This window comes from Bemisia tabaci, chromosome 4 (genome assembly GCF_918797505.1).
Source record: "Bemisia tabaci chromosome 4, PGI_BMITA_v3".
NCBI classification, from domain to species: domain Eukaryota; kingdom Metazoa; phylum Arthropoda; class Insecta; order Hemiptera; family Aleyrodidae; genus Bemisia; species Bemisia tabaci.
The window spans coordinates 42,354,271-42,368,967 of NC_092796.1; the positions used below are offsets into that span (position 1 = coordinate 42,354,271).

Here is a 14,697-nt window from a genome sequence, read left to right on the forward strand (position 1 = left end):
CAAGGTGGCGGAAACGACAATATAAGCATATCAAGCTAATCCGGGGATAATAACATAGATATTGTTAACGCGTCACGAGGTAAGTAGCCGAGGGCGGGGGTGTTTGTGTCTTGTGTCATGAGGCTCCAGTTACAACCCTAATCCTGTTGCAATGCCTCCGTAAAGGATCTTACGTCTTGCACTTCAAAAATCTTTCATAACCAATTATACCTTCGCCCCGCCCTCTTGCACAAAGAAAAACGTCGTATGAACATCCGGTTGTTGCCAAATGGACCGAATTGAACAAGAACGCATCAAGTCGCATTTTGAAAAAAAAAGAAATGATTTAGAAGTAGTTTTGAGTTTACTAAGTCGTAATTTTTCCTTGTTAAAAATTCAAACCCGAGGAAAGGTATTTTGAATGTGAAAAAAATTACTGGAAGTATGGTTCCTAATATGCTTTAAGAAGGAAAGATAAAGCTTTACCTAAACCTCTTTTTCTCGCTTCAAATTTGATGCATTCGGTGCGTCTCTGTTAAAATTGTATCCAAATATCACGTGATAAAATATATTAATTTCGGAAGAGCATTGTGAATATTTATACCTTTAACATTTTTAGATACTTTAAATCAAATTGCAAATTAATTTCTCTCGAGGGTTGGAAGAAAAATACATATATCTAGAACTTTGTAAAGGAACTATTGCTTAATTAAACGAAAATTGGCAGCGTCTGGAGGCACTTACGTCGTTTTTCTTTAGCATGACAGTTCGGATGTTCGTCTCAGTTGCCCACCCCAGGTAAGGTCGTTATCAGCAACATCTTGACTGGATTTAGTTTCGGTTATGCGTAAGTCGGACGATCCGAGAGGTAAATTTTGTTTTTATTGTAATTTGAAATGTATGAGAACGATCGATCATGTTATAGCTTATTCGGAAGGTTTTCTCATGCAACATAACAGATATCATGGCGACGGTGAAACCATGGGTGCGCATCGCCTTTGTAGCGTCTCAAACTTTCCACTCTTACTCTATTTTTTTCAAAAAAATAATAATGAGCATTTTTTAGCAAAATTCTGAGAAGATATTTATAGGAGAGTAAGGAAATCTCAGTAATTCTTGTGCGATGACGTCCTAATGTCAAATGATGAGCCAAACGCCTTTCCTAAAATAATTTTCGTTTTCGAAATTCTGTTCATTTTTACTCATTTTTTCGACAATATTCTAATTTCTATATTTGAAAATATATTCATTATTCATTCACAAAGTATGGAAGCTTTAGTGTTTTACTATGTATGATTTTTCTCGCAATTCGTCAAATGTTTCATTTTTCAAAGAAAATAATCCATTTTTTTTATTATTATCTTTTGAGGAAATAAAAACAAATTCGCAGTCATTATAAATGTTTCATTTTTTTATGCTATAGAATTTCTATACTTCTGTTGTCGAGGCTATGAACGGAGATAGGAATAGAGCCACAATAAACGGCTGGTATCTATTATAAGTGAACCAACGCTTTTTGGTCTATTAAAAAAAAAACGGGAATTGCTATTATTTCCTCGCGTAGATAGGTGTCTTCAAAAATTGTATTATGCGCTCGATTCCTTCTGTATAAATGCTATTCACATTAGGCCAGAACGACCTTTCATATTTTGAGAGACGTGTTCCGGCTCAATAAAACTAATTTCATTGCTTTCGAAAATTACCGAGCAACAATGTAGCAGAGATCACGTAGACAATATGGTGTCGTAAATTATGTTTACGTCTCCATTTTATGGGGCGGCATTCGTTTCAAAATCCGGCTGGTCAGCAGGCCCGGGCCAATACCAGGAATAGCGGTGATCCAGTTTTTTGAAAAAAGGTGATCAGGGTCTGAGACCCTACAACACGTGTTGCTATGCAGAGACAATTCAATCGATCACAGGGTGTTCTGGTTCCGTCCCATGGTTTCCTGGAGAAACCAGCTACGTCAGATGTTAACTTGTTTTCTCTCATCTCTAATTTTTTCAACAAAAAACTAAGCCATAGGTACTCTTGCTGGAAATTTTTGTGAGAATTTACTGTAAAAACAGGCAGATATTCAATTAGAAGCTAGAGCAGTCATTACTTTTTGGGAAAAAAGAAGAAAACATGGAAGAAAATTAAGCCATTGCATAAAATGTAGTCGGCCACATTCTGGTTCGATGCGTCCAACCTCCGTATAATGAGCGCTAATTCATGTTGTTGGTTTTTTCAATTTTATTGATTTTTTTTTTAAAAAGGAAAAATATTAGGAAGGACTGAATTATATAGTTTATAATGATAGGCTAAGTACTAAAAATGATATTTCTTTCATGACTTTCGTAGAATCCATCAGTCCTTTGATTTATAACCGTCCTAACTCCTAACGATGCACCTGAATTCAAAAGGTCCAAAAAAAGTGAAACTACGACTCAATAAAAGGGGCCTGGAAAGTGAAAAAAGCGCCGAATTCCGAAAGCGAATGGCCGGAATTTTCGGACGGGAGACGGGCCGAAAGGGCCGTATTGTCCCGAACCGGTCAGTGTGAAGCCGTCAAAACGTGGCGCAAACAAAAGTCAAAACTAGGACAGACACAAGGACTCAGTTTTATTTGTATCGGGGCACATATCTGCGTCCAGACAAATAAATGGTCCTCCGGACTGTAAACATATAGAGGTGCGTAAATTTCACCGTGGAGGCCGGTGACAGGCATTTACATTCGGAACACAGGGTAAATGTCAACAAGGGCCCTTTGGCACATTGTGCCGGAGTTAGAAAGTCGACGGAAGAAGGTATTATGAAGGAATTAGCTATGCTCAAATAAAGATATTGTCGAGGGCCCCGGGTCTTGGCCCTGTCTCTTTCGGCGCGGCGCGTTCCGCTCGTATTTTCAGGCCTCGCTGCACAAAAACGTAAACATTTTCTCAAACGACCCATTCGGCTCTTTCTAACTTAGAAAACACTTCCTTGCCCTCTATGATTCATTTTCTTCGCTCGCGCTGATGCCGCGTGGAGCAGATGCTTGTAAAAGGAACATTTTTTGAAAAATTCGTCGATGAACAAAGATTCGAGCAGAATTGAATCGGCTCGTGCGAAAACCGCTAATGTCCATTTTCTCTTATTTTGAGTAAACTGCAAAAAACTGTAGAAGCCTTTTAAATGCGGGATTAAAAAATGTTCAGAGGTTGACTATTACAAAGTGGATTGTAGAAAAGGATCCCTAACAGTTTCCAGCTCCTCTTCAGTCTGGGATGGAGTAATTAAAGAAAAAGGACTCTGGACATTAGCGGTTTTCGCATGATTCGTAAAAATCGCCGAGTTTTGGAGCCGTTTGATACTTTCGAAATTCATTCTAAAGATATTAAAACGGTAGATTATCATTCAAATAAAGTTGAAAAACTAAAATTCTTCACACTTGCGGCACTTCAAGCAAGTTTCATCACGGGACTACCAGCAATAAACTGGACATTAGCGGTTTTCGCATGATTCGTGCATGGTCGGTTCTAAATCATCGAGAACGCAAATGTTTAAGTATGCCTACCGGGCTAAATAAGGTCATCCTAACGTATTTTGAGGCGCTGAATCCGAATATGACCTCTGTTTTATTCCATTACCCTCCGATTTTCCGGAAAACCGATTTTACTCGGAAAAGTGGCCATTTTTGGGCATTTTCGGTGTATTTCCTACTGTTATCCCCTGCAGAATGTAGGTAAAACTTTTCGTATCTACGAGATTCACGTTTGCCGATGTCTTTTTGACTGACAAATCCGGAAATGACCTTAATTTTTCCCGTTCATCTCTCAGTTTTCCGGGAAAGCAACTTTTTCCCGGGAAAATGAGCAAATTCCAAGTATATATGTCGTGCATGAAATTTATTTTTATAAATTTTCCTGGACCCGTGATAGTATATTGCCTCTGTATTTTGAGCTGCTGAATCCGAATATGACCTCGGTTTCTTTCTATCACACTTCAGATTTCCGGTAAAGCCGATTTTTCCGAGCCTAAAATTGTGTATCGTAAAAGCTTCGCCGGACTCAAAGAGTGTTCGAAATTCATTTTAAAAATGTCTCCGATGTGTGATACATCGATTCCTTTGTGTATTGAACTGTTGAATTCAAAAATGATCTCAGATTTTTCCGATCACCCATCATTTTTCCGGAAAAGTCGCTTTTCCTAAGAAAACGCTCTTTTCGGGTACTTTTGCGGGATGATTTTCCTGCTCTGAGGAGTTTCAGAAATTCTCCGGTGGGTGCTATTGAATTTCTAAGGTCATATTTGGGGTTTTCAGCTCACGTTACATGTAAAACGATGTATCACACATGCGGAAAATGTTTTGAATTTCCCTGGAAGAGCGAACAGTCCGGAAAGGCTTTTGGCCGGGAAAAACCGGGCCAAGAGTCCGGAAAAATCGGACCTTCTCGAAAACGGGGGCTTGTCAAAGATGAGTGAAGGTCAAGTTCGAGTTCAGTGCTTTTTAATACAGCAAGAGAGACCAAAAAAAGGATCTCGGAAAATTTCTGAAACTCCTCAGAGCAGGAAAATCATCCCGCAAAAGTACCCGAAAAGAGCGTTTTCTTAGGAAAAGCGACTTCTCCGGAAAAATGATGGGTGATCGGAAAAATCTGAGATCATTTTTGAATTCAACAGTTCAATACACAAAGGAATCGATGTATCACACATCGGAGACATTTTTAAAATGAATTTCGAACACTCTTTGAGTCCGGCGAAGCTTTTACGATACACAATTTTAGGCTCGGAAAAATCGGCTTTACCGGAAATCTGAAGTGTGATAGAAAGAAACCGAGGTCATATTCGGATTCAGCAGCTCAAAATACAGAGGCAATATACTATCACGGGTCCAGGAAAATTTATAAAAATAAATTTCATGCACGACATATATACTTGGAATTTGCTCATTTTCCCGGGAAAAAGTTGCTTTCCCGGAAAACTGAGAGATGAACGGAAAAAATTAAGGTCATTTCCGGATTTGTCAGTCAAAAAGACATCGGCAAACGTGAATCTCGTAGCTACGAAAAGTTTTACCTACATTCTGCAGGGGATAACAGTAGGAAATACACCGAAAATGCCCAAAAATGGCCACTTTTCCGAGTAAAATCGGTTTTCCGGAAAATCGGAGGGTGATGGAATAAAACAGAGGTCATATTCGGATTCAGCGCCTCAAAATACATTAAGATCACCTTATGTCGTCCAGGAGACACTTTTTTCTTTTGGTGTGTTGTACTGTTTTATGAGGCATATATCGGAGGATGGACATTAGCGGTTTTCGCATGATTCGGACCACGGCCCCCCCTGAAAAGGGGTTCAAACCCAAGGAACAAACATTTTCACCACATTAATGAGTGTGTCTGACCTCCGAGAGTATTTTAACCCAAAAATCTCAAAATTGAAAAAAATGGACATTAGCGGTTTTCGCACGAGCCGATTCAATTGAACTCTCAAATTGAGGGGCTTGAAGGACAAAGCGCATAAAAGCAGTTTTTGAAAAAATTGAGGTGTGAATGATTCTACGAATAAAACAAATCTTGATGATTATTCCGTCAAAAAATCGCTCCCAAATTCCAATTTTTAAGCATCAAAGAGTCAGTTTGAACTTTCTTTCCGCCATAAGGATCCATGTAATTTCGAAACTTCAAACAGGTATTTCTCGAAATAGCAAAAACTGCACTTACGCGCTTATCCTCCAAGACTCTCAATTGAGAAAAATTACGTCTAAGATCAATTATTGATGTTAAAGGACAATAAAATTACCTAGCGGCCCATAAATAAATTATGTTTGTGGAAAAATTAGCAGAAACGAGCCTCAACTGCCTGGTTTCTGCCAGAAAAACTTCTTTTTTTTTCACTAGGCAAGAACAGCAACTTGAGTTTTTGAAACATCCATCCTGCTTGTCCTTTTCTTTGTTCATTGTCTTTGAGATACTTGTACTCGGTTGTTCGTTTAATTCTCCTGAATTAATATTTAACAAACAATGCGTAAAATTCTGTGTATTCTGAAAGCTCACAATGTGTTATAAGAAAAAGAGAATTCCATCCTTGCAATCAGCGACAACAGGGCGGAAAGAGGAGCCAGATCCCTAATCGGGCTGTCAGCAAATATTTAGGAGTTGTTTGACATCTCAGTTTCCGAGTCAGGGGTCCCTAGTACCTTTCGATTCTTTTTCGAGAGGTATTTTACACCCCTGATCTCGGATGCGACCCCTGACCCCTCGCCCTCTCCCTCCTAACACGGTCCGAAAATCTGAGTAATTTATAAATATACGGTGCCTCATTCCTGCGCCCCTTGTCACAAGGAGTCAAAAGAGGAGTCGTATCGATCTCCCCCGTTCCACCTGCTCAGATCAGGGTTGCTAATTTTATGGGGTACTTTCCGATTTTATTAATAAAGGCAATGAAAAAAGAAGAAAATAGTGACAAATTTGTCATGCGCGGATCCCTAGAGATGTCCTTTCAATGACCCATGCGAAGGTGTCGATTTCTCAAACGGGATGAAATGATGAAGGTGCTAAATATTCATGCTCATTCCTTTTCCAGGATTTTTTTAATGTTTTTTCCAAGGTTTATTGTGTATCCATTCTTTCGTGGGAATCTGACATTGAATATTATAGGTGTGGTATAAATGCCGCGTACAAAACAGGAGACGGGGTCGGTGTGGAAAAATGAGTGAGGAAGGAAAGCAGTGTGCGCTCAGTTAAGTTTGGACCGGATAGGCAACTAAACTAACTGCTTGACGAAGCGTGAAGTATCACAAAAAATGAAGGCGCGCCACGCTGAGATCGTGCTATGGAAGTCTACTGCCACTGCGCAGAAACCTTCGCAAAGGAAAATTCTCTCGATAACTTACGACATCATCGAATCAAAGGTGATTTTATCTCTGAATTTGCCATAAAAATATAAAATTTTATACGGATTTCGTTATATTTTTCTATCCAACAGGATTCAATCATTTATCGTGCACAACTGTCTAATTTTAAACATTTTCATTAATTACCATGGTGTATAGCACTTTAAACACAGAAAAATTCCCTATTTGGACTTTACTATCAGACCTTATTATTTTGACTAATGTAACAGGACGGATTGTAACTTTAAAAAAACTGAGCGCAAATTATTTAAATAGAAAGGAACTCTATAGTACGCAAATACTGCATACTCGGTTCCTTTTGATTGTTTTTGCATGGTTCCTTTTAACATAAATACGCTAAAAAGCATCTACTATTCCCCAGATTTCTCGATAAAGGACTTAAAATTTCACCTACCAAAGCCATCTCGAAGAGAGTTCGGGGGGTTGATTATTGAAATTGACAGACAATGTGATAGGCAAAGAAGACAAATGAAAAAGGAAGCTATATTTTCGGTGCTGCAATAGACAAACTAACAGCAATCCGTGAAAGACCCTTTATTTAGTCCATGTTTTCCCACTAGGTCTACAACAACCATCCGTTCCAACGAAAAGGATCGCTCTGTTTTCCTTTTGTCTTTTTTGTCTATAGCTTTGTCTACCAATTTCAATAATCAGCCCGCTGATCGCGAGGCACCAAACTCACAGAACCCTTCCGGGGCTTGGAAGTCAGGGCCAGGAGCGAAAGAGCTTTGAACAGACTACAACAAATAAAAAATCAAACATACCGCCCCGGCGCTCTGGGTGGTCAATAAAAGTATAAATACGGAGCGAACAGATGGCTCCAGGCGAGCTCCAGCCCCGGCGGACGCGTAAACGTTGCTCAGCAGTTTTAATTGTGACGGCGCGGGAAATCGGGGCGAAAAAAAAGGCGAAAAAATCAAACTAGGCGAAATTAAAATAATAACAGAAGTGCAACTCCATGCTGCGTTAATAAAAAGTAAAACGTTGTCGCTAATTCGGTGTCCGCGACCCTCGTCATCCAGGGCCGGAGCCTTTTTTCGGAAAGGGGTGAGCCGGGAGGTGAGTGCATGAAGAGTCGTTCTCGACTCGGTAGGTTTGTTTGAGCCTCAATGGGATAAGTCACGTTGAAGTAAGTACTTGTCAAGCTTCCTCCCGGCAGTTCTATCGTGTAAAGAAATAACGACGTAAGGACATCTTGACGTTGTCGAATTTTTTTCTGGTGATAAATGAATATTTTTTGGGGGAAACCTACAGATATTTCCTGACAAATTTTTATGAGAATCTGATCTGTACTTTAAACCAGGCTGTCTGATGATTTCAAGAAAAAATATCCATAACTCTTCTCCGAAATAAGTGAATTATATTGGGAAATTTGGCTAGGTTGGAATTCGCGTATGGCGTTTCTCCTTATCAGAGCCGACAAGAAATAGCTACTCTTTTAAGTCTGTTACATTAAAAAAATGATTTATGGGATAATTTTTTCTTAAATTAGGATGTGTGATGCGTACTCTGATTTATTTTTTTATTAATTTTTTTAGTTTTTTTAATTTACTGCCTTTTTTATTTGTCTTCATTATTCCTGATAGATCCCGTCATAGATTGATGAATGAATGGCCAATAGCTTACATTCATAGTCCAAGTCTTTAATTCATCGTAGATTTGCATGAAATTGGTCCGTTTCGCCTTCATGTGACGGATTATGCAACAAACTTTCCGTTGAGTTGAAATAGTTATCTACCCAACGCCTTGCACAAACACTCACTAGATGAAAAGGATCGCATTTGGCAAAACATAACCAGCGCAATTATAGTGTTATTAAAATGTTGCTTTTTCATAATTATTTGAAAAATCTCTCAGAATAGCAATTTTTTTTGCTTCCGACCAAACAATTGTTAATTGTAAAGAAAAACATTTCTGTAAATTTTCATACTGTACACAAATTGAATATTTTTAAAAGGAAAGAAGAAGTTGCACGATTTTGAAAACACTGCAATCGCGCTGTTTCCTTTTAGTTAAATGCGATCCAAAAGTTACCATTCGTCCAAATGCAATAACTAACAGCCCCGCAAATCGAACAGACAAGCTTTTGCTTCCTTTTTTTTTCTCCCTCTCTTATGTGTTCCGACCTCCAAAAACATCCAAAGAACACGATTTCAGTAGCCTAAAATAAAAACCTTTTTCAAAGCGATCGACCTTTCCAGCATCGTCTCATCAACTCCACACGGTGGCGCGGCGCCCCCTCAGGTTCCCACTCGTCGCGACGAAACTGTTAAATTCAATTATTTAATTTGTTCTTTTCCATTGAGCACAAATCGGGTCTCGGGGTGGCAAGGGTTGAGCCGTTGTGTTGATGAACTCACGCTGAGCATTATTGCGATAATTAAAGGGGTGTTCCAGCCAACACGGTTTCGCGCCGGCCCCGCAAGCGGTAAGGTGCGAACTAACGGGCCTCATCCCTTCTTGCAGAGAACCTCGTAACTCGTACGGCAATGCTATGTAGATACGTGGTTTTTCGTCGGAATTTTTTTTGTTTACTTTGACGGAGGCGGGCTCGAGTAAGGTTAGCGTGAGGTGGACGTTCGTATTAGCCCTATGGCGATACTTTGAACCCTAATTTGGACACTGGTCAGTTCAAATCGCAATGGCACAATACTTTGAAAGGAAGCGCAGAAAAATGAAAAAGCACCCATACAATTGCGTGGACTCAGGAACGCCTACGGAATTGCATGAATCAGCGAAAAAATGTGCATAAATATAGACCTCTATGCATATTCTGTGAAAACTTACTCCCCAATTCCAATTTTTAAGCATCAAAAAGTCAGTTTGAGCTTTCGTTCCGCCATAAAGTTCCATATAATTTCAAAACTTGAAACAGGTATTTCTCGAAGTAGCAAAAACTGCACTCAAGCGCCTTGTCCTCAAAGCCCCTCAAAGCAGGTTCAAATATTGGCAGAATTGTTTACACGATGATAGAATCCTTTAAGCTGTGCAGATATTTTTCCTCATTTTTATGAGGAGTTATGATATTAAATATATTATTTTTACTTTCGGTTATAGGTTTTTATCATAATGTGGTAAATATAGCTGGTGGAATGATTCTGTGCAAGAGAATTAGGTAGCAGCTATCAAGTCGGGCTTCGATTAGATTGCAGCTTCCGCAGACGCCGGACCGTGTGAAATTGTTATGCAGTTGATATTTTAGTCATTAGATGACCAGGAAAACGTGAGACCAAGTTTTTTCCTCGTTGAGAATCAGTTTTTCAGTTTAATTTAGTTACATTTTGATCCAAGCCCTTTATTTACATGCACTGGGGGTGCGCCCCCTGACCGCTTCTCAGTCCGACCCCCGAAGCGTTTCGCACCTCAGGTGTAATGCTTCATGCGTTACGCGTTATACTCTCATGAATTTTTATCAAAGAGTATGATAGATTTGGATAAGAACTGTCACAATAGCGCTCTCAGGCGCTCCACGACACACAACCGCCACAATACCCTGTTCTCCGCAGACTTGTGGGTCGAACACTGTGAGAGCACCTTTTTTTTCAATTTTAAAATATGTAAACGCAGAGACAAAAACTTCAATCCTAAATTTATGGTCATTAGTAACTAAACTTCGGTCCAAATAACAAAAAATAGTAGTAGTCGCACTGGACCGAAAACTTCGGTGTTTCATAAGAACCAAGCTCAGCCCCTTTGAACCAAAGTGTTTCTTCTCTGAACTTAAATTCATAACCAATGTTTAATTAAATTTTAGCGAGTCATCAAATTACGATAAAATGACCTCGCACTTAATTTTTTTCATCTTCACGCATAAAAAAAGTCCGGGGTTACACCCTAAAATTTTGGTACTACCCCAACTTGTTGGATGATATGGATATTTCCCATTAATTTTGGTAGTATCGCAACTCAAGTTGGGGTGGTATCGCAACATTTAACCCAATTTATGGGGATAGTATCACAATTAAATATTGGGGTAATATCACAATAAATTGAGGTAATACCACAATTAATTGGATATGTCCATATCATCCAGTAGCTCGGACATAAACCCTACCCCTTTTTTTCCGTGTTCGTTCTGTTACTGTGCACTTGTTGAGATATCTCATCTTTACCCGGATCGACTGCGCGCATTCCGAGAAAACCCACAAGTTCCTCTCGGACTCGAAGCACGGACTCCAGGGCGAGCGGGCATGCGCACTGACCTGTACACGGAACCGCGTATAGTTACACGCGCAGGAGATGCTGGGCCCTGGACCTCCAGATCGAGCGATGATGATACGCAAGATATCACACCACGCCAACACCGTCCTCCGGGGTGGTCGAGCCCCTCAACTCGGGATTCCCTTCCAGCTGACCGCTCCCCCGTAGCCACACGAGGGACCTCTCGGCGAGGGGGTCGAGAACCCCCGATTCGATTTCACGGCGACACCGTTTTTTTCGGCCCCGGTCGTGCGACCACAAGTCCGTTCGGGCGTGTGACTGTGTGTGATCCGAATTCGGTCATGATACCGAGGGGGGCGACTGAAAATCGAGCCCCTGGAATTTCAGTGAGTTAGCGGTTTCGGCGATGAGATGCTGGACGAGAACCTGTGGTTTTCGCGACTTCCCTCGTTGCTGATGCGTTTTCGCTCCCTATTGTTTCTCGCGATTTTTTAGCCTCCTCCGATTTGCGCGTGTATGGTTGTGGCAATTTTTTATGCACTGCGCAGAGCTTCACACGCCCTGGAGAGGAAGAGAACTGATTTTGTTCACCGGGAAATGAGAGCTTTGCTGACCTGCTGTGTTCTTGCGGTTGACGCAACTTTTATTCGATCCCTGGCTGGAATTACGAAAAAATATGCGGTTTTTAGGTCGCGTTACCACGGGAGAGCATGACTATATTACATTTTCGCTCCTTTTTGTTATCCTAGTAGTTGATCGATAGACTTAATGAGGATGTATTACATGTCGAAGGAAGATAATAGGAGGAAAAAGATGCAGAGTGGAAAGAAGGGGGAAAGGGAGTAGACGACGCGAGTAACAAGAAGAAAAAGGAGGAAGTAGAAGAAGCGGAGGGAGGCAAAATGATGAGGGGAATATTAGGAGAAAGACAAATAATAATAACAAGAGGGGGCAGAAAACTAGGAAAGAGGAAAATAGAGGAGAAGAGGAAGTAAAAAAATAAGAAGAGGAATTTCTCTTAGTAGTTAAGCTCAAAACTATACAGTCAGACCAATTTTTTGCCAAAATGATCTCATTTTGATTGCAGTCAGTTTTTACGCGTATCCAACACTGGGAAAAAACACATTGGATCTAGAGTCCAGACTCTTAAAAAATCGACAAGAAAAAGTACTCTTGATTCAATCAGAGTCTAGCTTAAATCAAGAACCAAGCCTTTTAATTTAAGCGGATCTCGTTTTGATTCAGGCAAAAATCCGATGGAATCGAGAGTATTTTTTCTTGTCGATGTTTTCAAGAGTCTGGACTCTAGATCCAATGTGTTTATTTTCCGCAGTGAACACCGAATTTACCCTGGCAAATTTTTTCACTATCACATTACTTTTTGCGCTGCTGAAAGCGCTCGGAGAGTCGGCTCCGTAGGCGCTCCACGGGAATGCAACCGGGACCCGGTGGAAGGGAGGGGGCGCCCGTGGCGTTGAGTGACAAGGCAAAAGAGGCGCGGTGGGCGCGGGGGCGCCGGCCGCGGAAGCTGTTGGAAATGACGCGGGGCCGCCACCCGTCGCGACACCACACACGGCTCGTCACGCATGCGCCCTTTGTTTCCGCGGACCCCTCATCTTTGTTTATTAGGAATATTAGCGAGTCTATTTGTCTAAACACCCCCGAACCCCCCTCCTTCGCGATTCCGATTTTCGGCCAATTGTTGCCGGCCACGCTGTGCTCCCTTGACGCCTGACGCCGATCAGCGATTTATTAACTTCCGCCCTCACGCCTTCGGGCGGATCTCTCGGGGTTGGACGTTTTCCGGCGAATTCCCGTGTTTTGGGTGAAAATTGCGGGATATCCCGTTCGATCTGACGTCGCTGTTTTTAAATTTGACGCCTCATTAACTTGTTTAACTTCCAGAATTTGACGCCTCATCAATTTGTTTAAATTTCAGAATTTTTTGCCGACGTAGTCTACGGGGAGACGGACTATTCTGCACGGAGAAAAAAACTTCGTGCGTGGGACCCGAAGTTTAGGTCATATGGATCTCTGAAATTTTCGGATTAAGCATCTGAACACTTAAAGTCTAGCTGCCGAAGTTCAGGTCTGACATCTGAAACTTCAGTTCTTACATCTGAAGTACTTCAGATGTGAGAACCGAAGTTTTTCGGATGTGAAAACCGAAGTACTTCAGATGTAAGAACTGTAGTTTCAGATGTGTGTTCCGAATCTCGACAGCTAGACCTTAAGTGTTCAGATGCTCAATCTGAAAACTTCAGAGATCCATATGACCTAAACTTCGGGTCCCACGCACGAGATTTTTTTCTCCGTGTGGACATCATTCATTTGTGGACTCCCATCTCCGAAAAGTCAATTTCAGTCGTGACCGGTCACGAAAGAGGGGCTTCGGTCTGCGGTGGCAAAATTTTCAGTAGGCAGGACGATTTTTGCCGAGATCGGTCGAAAAATTGAATTTGGAGGCTTTGACGGATAATTCTCACTCCTCAGTCCTGATGAATGAGATGAAAGCGGTTTCTTTCATTTTTGTCAAATAAAAAGGCGTAACATTGCATGGCCTGACAATTTCGCATTAGGAAGGAGGAATAAAAATGCAATTAGGTAGTTTTCCTTCGAAACTACGTTTTTTGAACTCGCTCCGGTTTCGTTCGGCATGTTTGTATAATATGGCATGAGCTAAAATTTAAAAAAATAAAATAAAATAACATAGGAAACACACAAATACGAATAATTCCCAAGATCTTCAACGAAATATCAATTTATATTAAAATAAATATCGCAACGTCCGCAGCTACCTAAGATTTTTTTTTCTATGAGGGAACCCGAGGATCGTAAAACAAACTGTGCTGGAGAAACGCAAGCACATTGAATTAAAGGAAAAAAAACTGACGGAACAAATTAATTACCATGTCAAGGGCCCAAAACTAACGTGATCAGATCGTTACACGCTGGAATCCCGAAAATTGCGTTGATAACCAAATTAAAGAACACAAACCAGAGAGCCGGAACAATGATAGAGTAAAGGAGAGCATTCAGGTGGAAAGTGTGGTGAGAAAAAGGTTGAAAGGGGTAGGATTCGGCATATGTGGCGTTTAAATTTGTCGGTTCTCATCTCGGAGAGGGTCATCGCATCGGCGGTCGTAATCGATCGAGAGAAGGGTTGAAAAAATAATGTCAATCAGTGTTTCCAAAACATACCACCTTTGAGGCTCTGCTCGAGATGAGGGCTCATAATCCAATTCCTGCCAACTTACACCGATAGAATTTCGACTCGCTTATCAAACTTCGATACGGACTGGGACCTGGATACCAATACTGCCGTGCTAAGGAAGAACGCCGTATGAACATTTGAGAGTTGCCAAATTTCTCTCAATAAAACATGTATTTTTGACAACATTCATACATATTTTCCCTTGAAATTTTCGGATGTTTTAGATTAAATTGCGTACAAAATTATCTGAAAATTTTGGAAAATAATATTCGCAATTTTCCCAGTTAATTCGGTTTTTATCGGAGGAAACTTGGCAATGTCTGAAGGCTCATACGGCGTTCTTCCTTAGCACGGCAGAATAGGTGTCCAAAAAGTCAGTCGTAGTCCCTATCGGAGGAAATGGCACCTCCTTAGAGAGAATTTCACGTATGCATGTACAGACACGTACACACTTATCATTTTA

The 14,697-nt window shown here is 40.8% G+C and overlaps 1 protein-coding gene across 1 annotated transcript in view; it reads right to left on the minus strand.

The window, feature by feature from the left end:
- Positions 1-14,697, minus strand: part of LOC109033627 (protein big brother) — a 58,042-nt gene that overhangs the window by 23,605 nt on the left and 19,740 nt on the right. The window lies entirely within an intron of this gene.